Source organism: Jaculus jaculus, chromosome 1 (assembly GCF_020740685.1).
Source record: "Jaculus jaculus isolate mJacJac1 chromosome 1, mJacJac1.mat.Y.cur, whole genome shotgun sequence".
NCBI classification, from domain to species: Eukaryota; Metazoa; Chordata; class Mammalia; order Rodentia; family Dipodidae; genus Jaculus; species Jaculus jaculus.
In genome coordinates, this window is record NC_059102.1 from 298128039 (window position 1) to 298142473 (window position 14435).

A 14435-nucleotide genomic window follows, 5' to 3' on the forward strand; every position below is an offset into this window, starting at 1 on the left:
TCTGGGCAGGCTTCTGGCTGAGCAGAGGCTCCCGACCAGAGAGTAATTCCTTCCCCATGGGGCGCAGTCAAGTTGAGCAAAGCTGCCCAGGGGAGAGGAAGCAGCTGGCACTGTGGACTGCCTTAAGGAACAGAGTTCAGCAACACAGAGAAAGATGACAGGGCAGAATTCTTTAAATGTCACTCAAAAATATGCCTCAGTATTGCCTGCTCTCCCTGCAGTTAATAAAGCAACATGTGGGGCTGGAGAGATGGCTCAGCAGTTAGGGCACTTGCATGCAAAGCCTAACAGCCCTGGCTTGATTCCCCAGTACCCATTTAGAGCCAGATGCATAAACTGACATATGCATCTGGAGTTCATTTGCAGCAACTCGGGCACTGGCGCACCCATTCTATCTGTCTCTGCTTGCAAATAAATAAAATATTTTTCATAATAATAAAAATATTATTTATTTATTTAATATGAGAGAGCTGGAGAGAAAGAGGCAGATAGGGAGAAAGAGAGACAGAGAGAATGGATGCACCAGGGCCTCTAGCCACTGCAAACAAACTCCATACACATGTGCTACCTTGTGCATCTGGCTTATATGGGTCCTGGGGAATCAAACCTGGGTCTTTAGGCTTTGAAAACAAGTGCCTTAAATTTTAAAAATTAAAAAAAAATAAAGTAACATGTGGGGTGAACAAGTACCTCTGCTTCCGGTCTCAGAGGCCATTTTCCTTTCCAGGTCGGTTGGCTACGCACCTGAGAATACCGGTGCTTTCTCAGAATGTATGCTCCCTAAGTCTAGGAAAATAGTTGCTTCCTTGGCTCTATTCAGAACTGTGAAGAGTTACATGGTTAAGTACTGTTGGCATCTTTGCCCGCACTCCAGGGGGCAATGTTTGTTTGTTTTTGCCAACGGTGCCAGCCTGTTCAGGTGTGGGTTGCTCCAAAGGTACCCTTCTCCCTACCGCTTCGTCATGAAGGCTCTGCCAGGCTCCGCAGCCGAGACTGTCTACAGCAGGAATGCGTTGGGTTAGGGGTTATGGAGACACCAGCTGCTTATCACATCTCCCCCAGTCCTTGTAGTAACAGAGTTGATCTTGGTGTGTTATTTTTTTATGGTTTTTCAAGGTAGCGTCTTGCTTTAGCCCAGGCCAACCCAGAATTCACTATGTGGTCTCAAGCTGGCCTCGAACACACAGTGATCCTCCTACCTCTACCTCCTAAGTGCTGGGAATAAAGGCATGTGCCACCACGCCCAGCCTTGATCTTGTTTTTTATTCTTCACTTTCTCATTTTGAGATCATTATAGATTTATAAGCAGTTATAAGCAATAATACAAAGAGATTCTATTTGTCCTTTACTTAGTTTCCCCCAATGGTTATACCAGGACATTGTTAGTAATGCCATCAAGTGACATTCAGATTTCACCAGATTTACATGGACAGGAGTATATGGATATTTAGTTCTATGTAATTTTACCACATGTAGATTCATGGGACCAGTACCACAACAGAAGGCTTCACAAGAATCCTTCACAGCAAACAATGGGTTCAACTACGACTTTTTCATCTTGATGTTCCCTTGGTCTTTGCTCACATTTGCTTTCTCCCAGAACCCTCTCTCCCCCTCCCACCCCTATCCTCCCTGGTCCCTTTTCTCTCCCCAAATAGTTTCCCCTTAAGATGGTAAAATTAACGCTGTGCTTAAAAAAACCAAACAAACAAATCTTTAAAAGTTTCTGAGGTTCCTTGTGGCTGTCAGTGACTTAAAAGACTTTTGGGATGCCACAGTGCTTCCATCTGTGTGGGGAGGGGTCCTGGGGCACCACCAGTCTCCTTTGGAGAGCCACTTAGGGAAACCGGATTGGAGCTCCCCAACTTTTGCCCATCTGTCAGAAGGCGGCGGTGGCATCCCACCAGGCTCCAGGTGGGGGGCTCCAGGGGCTGGGCTCCAGGCGAGGTAGGAATGCTGCTGCTGCTGCTGCTGCTGCTGCTGTGTGTGTGTGTGTGTTTTCCAGTATTGCCAAGAAAGACAAAGGAAAGAACGTGAAGCCTTTATCCAGGGCTGTCCTTTCCTTGGGGAACATTCAGAGAAGAAAGGCGAAGGCCCCCAGTTGGCCAAGAGCAGCCATGCGGGGAGGATGCGAAGTGGCAGATACAAATGTACAGTGCGCTCCGGCCGGGATTAAAAAGAGCCCCACGCTGGGCGCAGGCGGGTGGCCGGGCGGGTCCCCGTCCCCTCGGGCTGGGGCCTCAGGGTCTGCGGGGCGCTTTCTGCACTCATCATCGGGGGGGGGGGGGGCGGGCGCTTTTCAAGTGAGCCAGGGCCTGGCTCAGGGCAATTAGGCAGCAGTGGACAGAACTGGACTCCGGCCCGTCCAGCCCTTCTCCCCGACCTCTCCAGGGAAGGTTTGTTTCCCCTGGAATGTGTTCATGGCAGAGAGCGGAGCGCAGTTTCTCTGCCCTCCACAGCCACGGTAATACGATCCTGGTGCCAGACAGGGCATCTGAGGGAAGACACTGGCAGGGGCTGGCAGGCAGGGCTCCTGCTGCAGGCTTTGGAAGGGGAGTGTACAGCTTGCCTCCAGCAGGAGCAGCTGCCGCTCGCTCGTGCTCAGTCCTCGGATGGGGAGAAGTCAGGCCACCATCCGACATGGCCGTGCAAGAGCCAGACTGGCCTCTGCGGTTGCTAAGGAAGGACAGGATCCTGCTCCGGAGAGGCCATTCTCCCGGAGGACCAGTTTTGAACCTCGTCACACTGTGTGCGCCTCCTGGCAACTGGCGGGCACAAGGCCCTTTTCGTCTACCATTTCAGATGAGCGCACAGCACAAGAGCAAGAAGGCTGTGATCTAAGTCACAGTCCCGAACCAGCTCTGATAGGGAAAATAAGTAAAACGCCCCCCCCAAGATCACTTCCTCAGCCACCGTCATGAGCCCCCTCCCCACTGCGCGGCCCGAAGTTGTGGAAGTTGTGCCCGCAGGCTTCTCTAGTCCCTGCGCTGCTCGCTTCAGACCTCACGCCCGCGTAGCAACCCCCGGCCCCATCCTCCCTCCACCAGTGCCGCAAAGCTCATGCTCTATTTACTGCAAGAACTCTCCTTGGGCATGAGCAGTCAAGGCATTTGCTCAGACTCATACAGGCTCTTCTCACACGTGTCACCTTGCTTTCTCTTTGGTTTCTAGGCTAGAAGCATCACTTGGGAACTTACCAAAAATGCAGAATCCTGGGCTCCATCCCAGACCCGCTGAATCACAATCCACATGTACTGAGACTACAAGATGTCCAGATGATTGGGTGCATATTCTTTTTTTTTTCCTGGGGGGGTTGTTTTTTTTTTAAATTTATTTATTTATTTGAGAGCGACAGACACAGAGAGAAAGACAGATAGAGGGAGAGAGAGAGAATGGGCGCGCCAGGGCTTCCAGCCTCTGCAAACGAACTCCAGACGCGTGCGCCCCCTTGTGCATCTGGCTAACGTGGGACCTGGGGAACCGAGCCTCGAACCGGGGTCCTTAGGCTTCACAGGCAAGCGCTTAACCGCTAAGCCATCTCTCCAGCCCTTGTTTGTCTTTTTGAGGTAGGGTCTCACTCTAGCCTAGGCTGACTTGGAATTCCCTATGTAGTCTCAGGGTGGCCTCGAACTCACGGCCATCCACCTACCTCTGCCTCTCAAGTACTGTGATTAAAGGTGTGCACTGCCGTGCAAGCTTGGTGCATATTCTTAACATTTGAGATGTCCAGCGCTTGAAAATCATGCCCCACTCCCTGTTTCCAGGTGAAGGACGGTGGCATCTCCTCTGAAGCAGATCAATCCAAATGGCACTGTGGGGAAAGGACAAAAAGGGGAGGTGGGCGTGGAAGGAGGCATGCATTTAAATTTGGGGGCACTTAGATGAAAGCTAAAGAGGCATGTTTAAAATCCCAAGAGTCTATGAGCTTTATAATTCACTAACAGACAGATGCTGACAAAATACCCAGAGCTGTGGGTGGCAGGACACTGGGAAATCAGGAAGGAGCTGAGCTGGAAACCTTCTCCCTACTGACTAGCTAACGTGGTGCTGGAAAGTGCTAGACCTCATCAGCAGTCTTAACTGGCAGTGGACCCTGCAAGCTACACAGCTGGCCAGCCAGGCAAAATGTGCCAACTGGAGCAATAGAGGCATGTCTGCTATGGGGGAAAGCAACTTCTCTATGATAGGATTGGAAGCCCATTCCACAGGAGGGAATGACTACCTAGTCAAAAGCCCTGGGGGGAGGCGATATTGTTTGGCTAAATGACTACTAGGGAGACTCAACACTCATCACAATGCTGAGAAGTGACAGTGTAGTGTGAGCACTAAGTGAGACACTCTATCGCCCCTCCCAAGGATCAGGGACCGTTGTGGAAGAGGTAGGGGTGGCTGACATTTACACAAGACCTGCATAATACGAGGGCAAAAAAAAAAAAAAAAAAAAGACATTAAAATAAAAGAAAGACTAGTTGGGTAGAAGATGGGGCTTAGTGTGGAAGAGGAGAGACAGGAGGGTGGTGGAAGGGTACATTGTGTATGTGAATAGAGACTGTCAATAAAAATATTACAAAATATACTCAGTGCTAAAGCTGGCCAAGGTGGCTTATGCCCATAAACCTAGCATATGGGATGCTGAGGCAGGAGGATTGCCATGAGTTCAAGGCCAGCCTGGGCTACAGAGTGAGACTGCCTGAAGGCAACAAAGTCATTGCTGACATTTTTGAGTCCTTCTTATGAGAAGGCACTATTTTAAATAAAATGCTTATCTTGTATTGATTTTTATTATTTTATTATAGACTCTTGAGGTATAGACAATTATCTTCATTTTATAGATGAGGTAATTGAGGCATAGAGAATCAAGTAGCTTGCCCGAACTTGCATGGATGTGTGAGAGAGCCTTGATTTGCAGTTAGTCATGTACCCAGAGCCTATACTTTTAAGTACACCACCAAAGCTTTTCCAGAGGGACTAGAGAGACTCCTCACATTAGGAGTTTCTTTTGAAGGAGTATCTTTCAAAAGCGTGACCAGCCATTTTAATTTACCTGGGATGGAGAGAATTACCTGGATGTGAGATTTTTCAGTGCTAAAACTGGGTGTATCCTGGGCAAAATGTCACCCTATATATATCTTGCCTCCCGTGGAAAGGTATCTGAAGAAATACAGATGGACAGAAACTTTTAGATTGCACGGAGAAGTCTTGGGTTACAGAAATCAGAGCTGTGGCATCCAACTTCAGGGACTCTAAAGCCTGCCCAGAGGACTTTAGAAAAGCCTCACTCTCTCTTTACGGCTCAGTTTCTCCATTCCTCAAACTGGGTGCATTCTTCTCTTCCTGTCTCCCCGCTTCTGCCCATGTGTTATATGAATGAAAGGAGCCTGTTGCTTGTGAATTCAACAGAGCCAATATCTTGAGAGAAAAGAGACAATCAAATGCTGGCAGCGTCCCCTCGCCCACATGCCGTCTCATCAGCTCTGCTCTCTGACTGCTGCCAACCCGTTTGGGAGCCGTATTCTTTTGAGTCCTGAGATGATTATTTGATTGGTTCAGGCTTCTATTTAGCCTGAAAGCCATTATGATTTCCCAAATCAAATACAAAGAGCTCACTCAATGTGTGCGTGCACATAAATAATCTTTCAGAAATACATTTTTAAAGGAATTTCTTAATCCATATTGAGTGGGGCTGGGAAGGAAGTGTTGGGCCAAAGCCCAATGAAAGCCTAAGGGAGGTGTTCAAATTCCTCCACACACCAGGGACCAGGTCTTCTCCTGGGCTAAGGAAAGGCAGTCATCTTTAAGTACAAGTCCAAAGAGTAGAATTACCGTGTGTGTGTGTTTTGGTCTGGATAGGGGTAGGTCTGGTCCTCATTTTCTACATCTGTAAAATGAGATATACTAAAACCCAACACCAGAGACTATATCTTTCCTCTCTAACAGATACAGTTCTCTAAAGGGTCCTGTGCCTTTTCTCAGAAATAAGCTTCTTGGGCTGGAGAGATGGCTTAGCGGTTAAGCACTTGCCCGTGAAGCCTAAGGACCCCGGTTCGAGGCTCGGTTCCCTGGTCCCACGTTAGCCAGATGCACAAGGGGGCGCACGCGTCTGGAGTTTGTTTGCAGAGGCTGGAAGCCCTGGCGCGCCCATTCTCTCTCTCTCCCTCTATCTGTCTTTCTCTGTGTGTCTGTCACTCTCAATTAAATTAAAAAAAAAAAAAAGAAATCAGCTTCTTTAGGTCTTTGCTAATTAACCTTATCAGACTCATGATTAAAGAATCACAAATCATTAGAACATAAAGAAAGGAGGCAAATCTGTCCATTCCAACTGTGTTCAGTTTTCAGAAGATAAAAACCATCCAGCCTAGTTCTTCACAGCCTCTTTGCTCAGTTTCTCACGAGGATTCCAAGGCACTGCTGTGTAGGTTTTTTTTTTTTTTTTTTTGGTATGGTTTTGCTCTGGCCCAGGCTGTCCTGGAATTCGCTTCACTATGTAGTCCCAGGGTGGCCTCAAACTCATGGCGACCCTCCTACCTCTGCCTCCTGACTGCTGGGATTAAAGGTGTGCGCCACCACGCCTGGCAACTACTGTTCTAACATCGTCAAGTGTGTTTGCTCTTTCTAAGGACACTGCGTAGAAGAGAACGTGCACCAGAAACTGTGTCTCTTTGGCACAAGGAATGTTTTGAGTTGATTATTTTGAGAGACAGCAGACATGACAGAGGCTGTGAAGACACAGTGACTCTTCGGTGAGGGCGATGAGCATTTCTCAGGGCATCTCCAATTGTCAGTGTTGCCCCAATGCCCCTGGAAACAAAGCCTGACTAAATCCCAATTAAGTCTTATCAATGGAAGGGTTCTGAACTCAGCAGCTCAGGCACTTAGTTAGCATGTATGAGGGGCTGGGGTCAATCCCTAGAACTGCAAAAAAAAAAAAAAAAAAAAGTAGTCTATCAATGGAAAGGTGCCAACTTAAATCAACTTAATTAACTGTACTTCCGTATTTTCTCCCCAAACTGACCTCGGCTCTACCCTTCTTTCTGTGTTTCTGGCTGAAGAAGGTATTGGATGAGTTGGAGAGATGCCTCAGTAGTTAAGAACACTTCCTGTGCAAGCATGAAGGCCTGTTGGAGGCTGGAGAGACCGTTTGAGTTTAATCCCCAGGGCCCATGTAAACAGCTGGCAATGACCACGTGCACCTGTTACCACAATTTAGTGGAGAGCAGAGACCCAAGAGTCACTAGAGCTCTCGAATAAATGACAAGCTCCAGAATCAGTAAGAGACTCCAGCTCAAATAAGAACGGGTGGAAAAACAACGGACCAGGGGAACCAGGTGTTCCCCTCCAGCCACTGCAGGTGAGTGCACCCTGCTGCGGTGAGTGTATGTGCAAGGGCACATGCAAGCGCACACCCCACAGCCACCACATGCCCACACACTCTGCATCACAAACGCACACACACACAAAACCCTAAACAAAACAAACAAAAAACATGACGGTATTGAAGCCTGAATTAATTCTAAGCCTCCCTTTTGAGATTTGCTCTTTTTCTCCCCTTTCCTTCTCTCTTGTGTAGATGAGGTCTCTGTGTCAATAAGCTTCTGTTTTTCTTTGTTAATTTGTTTAGCTATGAAGGTGTTGCAGTCAGGTTCACATTGCTGGTAGAAATCACCCAAAAGCAAAAGCAGCTTGTGGGGAAAAAAAAAAAGAGGTTGATTTTGGCTTACGGGCTCGAGGGGTAAGCTCCATGATGGCAGGGAAAATGATGGCATGAGCAGAGGGTACACAATAGCAACAGGAGAGTGTGCCAAACACTGGCATGGGGAAACTGGCTATCACACCCATAAGCCCGCCCTCAACAATACACTCCCTCCAGGAGACTTTAATTCCCAAAGCTCCATCAGCTGGGAACCTAGCCTTCAGAACACCTAAGTTTATGAGGGAACACCTGAATCAAACCACCACAGAAGGGTAAAGAAAAAATTGCTTTTTTTCCCCCTATACTCTGAACTCCTGCAAGTCCATCATGTTTTCCTCTGCCCTGTGCTCACAGTGGTGTGGACACAGTGGCCTTCACTCCATGCCAAGCTGGACAAAGGTGCATAGAGCTTTTCCTGTGCCCCACAAGGAAGATGCCTAAGGAGATGAGGGATGTGAACTAAAGCTTCCCTCAGTTTCCATTTGCTGACCCAATAACCCGTGTTGAGCATTCCTAAAGCTGACAGCACACACATGGAGAAAAACAGCTCTTCACCTGAGCCAAGGGAAGCTTGTCAGTTTGATACAATCATAGAGAAAGAAAAATAAAGCCTTCCTCTCACAAGTGGCCCAGGAAGCCTCTATGTCTGGGCTTCCTTTTCTCTGTGTCCTTAGACCATAAGTGATGTAGACAAGCTTCTGGGACACTGTTAGGGCCTTAGTGACCAATTTGCAAATGAGAGCAGCAGACATGTAGCTTTGTGCATGGGAACGCAACCAAGCTAGCACCTCTCCTCCCCCAGACTGTGACAGGACAGACTGACCCACATACCCAACACGATCTCAGTGCTCTCCAGCCCCAGAAAAGTGACTCTCCTGATGTTTACTCCCAATTCAGGCATGCACTTATCAATCTGGGGTAGGAAACAGAACTATTGAATCTTAGCTGGCTTTATTTGCAGCCACTGTTTATGAGATAGGTTCCTAATATGATTATCCCTCCATGCCTTGATCTGATTATATGACCTTTTAAAAATCTTTCTTTCTTTTGTTCATTCATTCATCCATCCATTCAACAAGAGCATCTGGCATCTACTTCCTGCTGGATAACTTCTAAGCCAAAATCAATAGAACATTTCCCAAGCTTTAAAATTCCATGCCTGTAAGCAGCATCCTATTAAATAGGGAAGCTGAAGGATGGGCTGTAGTCAGAAATAGCCACATTAAAACCCAACTTCTGCTATCTACTAATTATTCATCCTCTCTGAGTCCCAGTTTGAACAGCTTGAACATGAGAAGAATTCCTCACAGAATTGTTATGTGGCTTTTAAAAGGGGCACGTATATATAAAAATGTTTTGAACTTCACGCCTAATGCCAAAAAAAGGCATGCAATAATGGGAGCAGTTTAAAGAAAGTGATACAACCATCCAGTCTGTCCCTCCTCACTCTCTTAACACTTTAAAAGCCTGATCAAGGGCGGGGAAGATGGCTTAGCGGCTAAGGTGCTTGCCTATGAAACCTGAGGACTCATGTTCGAATCTCCAGCCCCACAGAGCCAGATGCAGTGACCCAGACATGCACTTTTACAATGCGCCACAAGGGGACGCACACGTCTGCAGCGGCTAAAGGCCCTCTCTGTCTCTCTCTGCCTATTTCTCTCGCGCTCTCTCAAAATGAATAAATTAAAAAAAATCCCTGGTCAATACTTGTTCAAATTCACTTTGCTTCCTGGGACAGTACTGTTGGAGTTTTAATCCTCTGGGGAGTAGGCCTGTCCATGCTCTGACAGACAGGATGGGCCTGTGGTCTGTATCAAGGTCAGCATCGAAGCCTGGTGCTGGCAGAAGGGTGGATTCACAAAGTGCAGTTAATAAATAAACACGCAGACATCAAGGCTACCGGCTGTCGTAGTAACAAGACTTTATGTTTTCCTGGCTCCTGTCATCTTTGGGACTGGAAGCACTTAATGAATTAGTCTCGCTTGCAGCCCTTCTGGACAGAAATACTGCTGTGTCAACAATGCGTCCTCTGTCACGGTAACCAGCCAGAGGTCAGTCGCTCCTGTGCACGCTGTCAACTGAATCCCCAGGGCCAGCTGTGCTGGTTGGTTGGTTGTGTGGTAGGAAACTCAAATGGCATGAGTCAAAATATAGAAACTAAAACTCCCTTATATCTCTGTCCACCTGGAGTAGGCATGGTTAACAATTTGTTATATATCCTCATGCACACGCACACTTGGTTATACTGTGTACCCGCTGTTTCATAATTAAACAGTATCACGGCTATCTTTTCATGTAAAGATGTTCTACATCATTTTAAGTGACTGTTAGCTTACTAGAGAAGCCCTCCATTGCTAAGCGCGGCCACTGATGTTTGCCATGGTTTGCATATGGCTTGAACATGGCCTGGGAGTGTTCCTATGTTAGAAGCTTGGTCCCCAGGGTGACAGTATTGGGACATCTAAGGGGTGGGGATTGACAGGATGTAAGTAAGTCACTGAGGGTAGTGCCCTGGAAAGGAAGTGCAATGCCAGCCTGGTGACGCATGCCTGCAATCCTGGTACCCAAAAGGTGGAGACAGGAAGGTCAGGAGTTCAAGCTCATCCTTGGCTACATCTGTTGCAAGTTCAAAGCAAGCTTGAGCTCATGAGACCCTGTCCCCTAGTCCCCACAAAATACCAAAAGGATTGAAGTAATTCTTGTGGGACCCTGGTTCATTCTCTCATAATCAAGCGCACATGCGGCCCCTCTGGGGTCTCCTTCTGTCTTGCCATGTGCTCTCTCCCTTTTGTACATGTACAACCATGATACAGTGCAGCCAATAGGCCTCAACATAGCTGGCGCGCGCTGTTTGGATACTCAGCCCCCAAAACTGAGAGTTCAATAAACCTGTTTTTTTTTTTTAAAATACTTTTTGTTTATTTATTTATTTGAGAGCGACAGACACAGAGAGAAAGACAGATAGAGGGAGAGAGAGAGAATGGGCGCGCCAGGGCTTCCAGCCTCTGCAAACGAACTCCAGACGCATGCGCCCCCTTGTACATCTGGCTAACGTGGGACCTGGGGAACCGAGCCTCGAACCGAGGTCCTTAGGCTTCACAGGCAATCTCTAACCGCTAAGCCATCTCTCCAGCCCCTGTTCTTTTTTTTATTAAAGAAATTGGGCTGGAGGGATGGCTTAGCAGTTAACGTGTTTGCCTGCAAAGCCAAAGGATCCAGGTTCGATTCCCCAGGATGCACGTTAGCCAAATGCACAAGGGGACACTCGTGTCTGGAGATCATTTGCAGTGGCTGGGGGCCCAGTGCGCCCATTCTCCCTCTTTCTCTGTCAAATAAATTATATATATATATGCATACAATCTGGCCTTAGGTATTTTGTTATGGCAATGGAAAATCAACTCACATGTCATATATATAGTGATGAAATTTTTAACTGTGAGTACAATCTTGTATTTTCTCCTTTTAGCATTTGGTTTCCATTTACTTTTATTTTATTTATTTATTTATTTATTTTGGTTTTCATTTTTTAATAAATATTTTACTTTTATTTAGTTGACAGAGAGAAAGAGGGAGAGAGAGAGAATGGGCATGCCAGGGCTCTAGCCATTGCAAATGAACTCCAGATGCATGTGCCAATCTTGGGCATCTGGTGTTACATCAGTACTAGGGAATCTAACCTAGGTCCTTTAGATTTTGCAGACAAGTGCCTTCACTGCTGAGCCATCTCTCCAGTCCCAGACTGGTTTCTTTTATGAAAGAAAGTGAGAATGACAGTGAGTGAGAGAGGGGGTGAGAATTGGCATGCCAGGGCCTTCAACCACTGCAATCAAACTCCAGACACGTGTGCCACCTTGTGCACATGTGCAACCTTTGCACATTTGCGTCACCTTGTGCCTGTGGTTTGTGTGGGATCTGGAGACTTGAACTTAGGTCCTTAGGCTTTGCAGGCAAACACCTTAACCACTAAGTCATCTCTTCAGCTCTCCTTTTAGGATTTGGGAAGCAGCATGAGAGAGGCCACATGGGATGGAGGGGTGGCAAGTTTAAAAAAGTAAATGCCTGGCTGGAGAGATGGCTTAGTGGTTAAGTTCAATTCCCCAATACTTATGTACAGTCAGATGCATAAGGTGGCACATGCATCTGGAATTTGCAGTGGCTGGAGGCCCTTGAATGCCCATTCTCTTTTTCTTCTATCTGCCTCTTTCTCTCCTCTCTCAAATAAATAAATAAATAAATAAATAAATTTAAAAAAAATAAATGTTGGGCTGGAGAGATGGCTTAGCGGTTAAGCGCTTGCCTGTGAAGCCTAAGGACCCCGGTTGTAGGCTCAATTCCCCAGGACCCATATTAGCCCGATGCACAAGGGGGCGCATGCATCTGGAGTTTATTGGCAGTTGCTGGAGGTCCTGGCACACCCATTCTCTCTATCCCCCCCCACTCCCGTAGCTCTCAAATACATAAATGAAAATAAAAAAGTATATTTTAAAAAGTGAATGTCACTTGATGTGCCAGAAGCAGAATGGGATGAGGATACTTTGGAGCCAGATTATGAGGAGCTTTTTGGGTCATGCAAGAACGAAACATGAGGGGGTCTAAGCATCTGGAAGCTTAAGAGAGCGTCTCCCGCTGGTGCACTGGAGAAAACTAGAAAGCGTGCTGGAGCCCCCACCTCTCACCTGCTCCCACGTCACCGCGCCAGGAGCTGCACCTTGAGCCCTTAACTTTATGACTATTCTTGTCTCCCCTCTAACCTCTTTTCTTCTTGTCGCTGGTTATGTTTCTGTACTACTGTAGCGTTCACATCCTGTGTTTGCTGGGTTGCATTCGACCTGGCAAGTCCACTTTCCTCCCCTTCACCAGCTTAAGTGGCTTTTGAGAGTCAGGTTACATGGCCTTTTCCAGTTAAGTTTCCCCTGACTCTTCCTCTCCCCTCAAGATGGATCAGCTCCTATTCCTCATGCTCAGGAATCCAGGCCGCTTTGCTCTTACCTTTTGTGTCTGTCTCCTAGTAGATTCTGAGCTCCTTGGATCAGTGTCTTACATGCTGGGCACACAATAGACACTCAATAACTATTAGTGAATAATATGGTCAATCTTGGGCACGACCCATGAGGAACAAGCAAGGCAAATCCCAAATCTGTCCCCATTTTTTAGCCTCCGCTGTCACATGCTGGATTGCCCTCCCTCTCTTACTTGGATCACTATAGTCACTGCCCAACTGGTTGTCATGTGATAAAAAGATGATCTCCCCAAAACATTCATCTGTCCATCACTTTCCCACTTAAAACTCTACACAGACATCTAGGTTACTCTTATGGCATCATTGATCATAAAACAGCATATCATCTAGTCTTTGCCTACCTCCCATGTTCATATTGCCCTCTCTCTCTCTTTTAAAAGTATTTTGTTTATTTATTTATTGGGGGGGGGAGAAGAAGAGGAAGAGAGAGAAAGAGAGAAAATGGGCATACCAGGGCCTCTAGCCACTGTAAACAAACTCCAGATGTATGTGCCTCCTTAGGCATCTGGCTTATGTGGGTCCTGGGGAATCAAACTTGGGTCCTTAGGCTTCGCAAACAAGTGCCTTAACCACTAAGTCATCTCTCCGTCTTCTTTTTCTCTCTTTTGACAAATTCTCATGATGTATCCCAGACTGGAATCGAACTTGCTAAGTTGCTGAGGATGACTGTGAACTTCTGATCCTCCTGCCTCTACGTCTTGAGTGCTGCGATTACAGGCACATGCTACCACATCCATTTTACTCAGTGCTAGAGATCATATGGGGGCTTCACACATGCTAGGCAAGCACTCTACCAACTGAGTTACATCCCCAGCTCTTTATTTATTTATTTATTTGAGAGTGACAGACACAGAGAGAAAGACAGATAGAGGGAGAGAGAGAGAATGGGTGTGCCAGGGCTTCCAGCCTCTGCAAACGAACTCCAGACACGTGCACCCCCTTGTGCATCTGGCTAACGTGGGACCTGGGGAACCGAGCCTCGAACTGGGGTCCTTAGGCTTCACAGGCAAGCGCTTAACCACTAAACCATCTCTCCAGCCCACATCCCCAGCTCTTTATACCACACTTCTATTTGGTCCCTAGGCCCCAGCCATAATCCTTCTTGTTGGTCTTCAAACAGACAAAGCACTTTTTGCCTTGGGATGTTCTCCTGCCAAGAATGTTCAGTTCCTCATTCCTCAAGTAACTGTCTCTTTTCCATCCCTTAGGCATGTGCTTCAGTGTCACTTTGTCTGTGTCTCTTATCATGCATTTCTGCTTAGTTCACCAGAGCACTTCATGCTGCATACTTGCATTTTTCCATTATATGAATATGGTGTGGAGGCTGGAGAGATGGCTTAGCAGTCAAGGTGCTTGCCTGTGAAGCCTAAGGACCCAGGTTCCACTCTCCAGGTCCCATGTAAGCCAGACACACAAGGTACACAAGTGTGCAAGGTCACAATATACACACAAGGTGGCGCACACATCTCAAGTTTGATTACAGTGACTGGAGGCCCTGGCATGCCAATTTTTTTTTCTCTCTCTCTCCCTATCTCTCTCTCTCTCACACACACACTTGTTGTCTTGCATAAGGAAAAAGGCTAGTCTGTTGGGCCTTTCTGTGGTCATCTGCATACTCTCAACTATGGGGGAGAGTATTCCCCCCCCTCCAGCAGGAGACAAGTGGCAATGTCTGAACACACTTGTGGTCGCACTGAGGAGTAGACTACTGGCATCTAGCAGGTA

The 14435-nt window shown here is 47.1% G+C and overlaps 1 protein-coding gene across 3 annotated transcripts in view; it reads right to left on the minus strand.

Annotated features, from left to right (window-relative positions):
• The window catches only part of Fam163a (family with sequence similarity 163 member A), a 98958-nt gene that overhangs the window by 61060 nt on the left and 23463 nt on the right, over nt 1-14435 (minus strand). For 2 of the 3 annotated variants that reach the window (XM_045145422.1, XM_045145415.1), the window contains exon 1: nt 3198-3286. The exons of the other annotated variant lie outside the window; for it this stretch is intronic. The gene's annotated coding sequence lies outside the window, so the exon portion shown is untranslated. Of the gene's footprint in view, nt 1-3197; nt 3287-14435 lie in introns of those variants that run through there. 3 annotated transcript variants of the gene reach the window in all.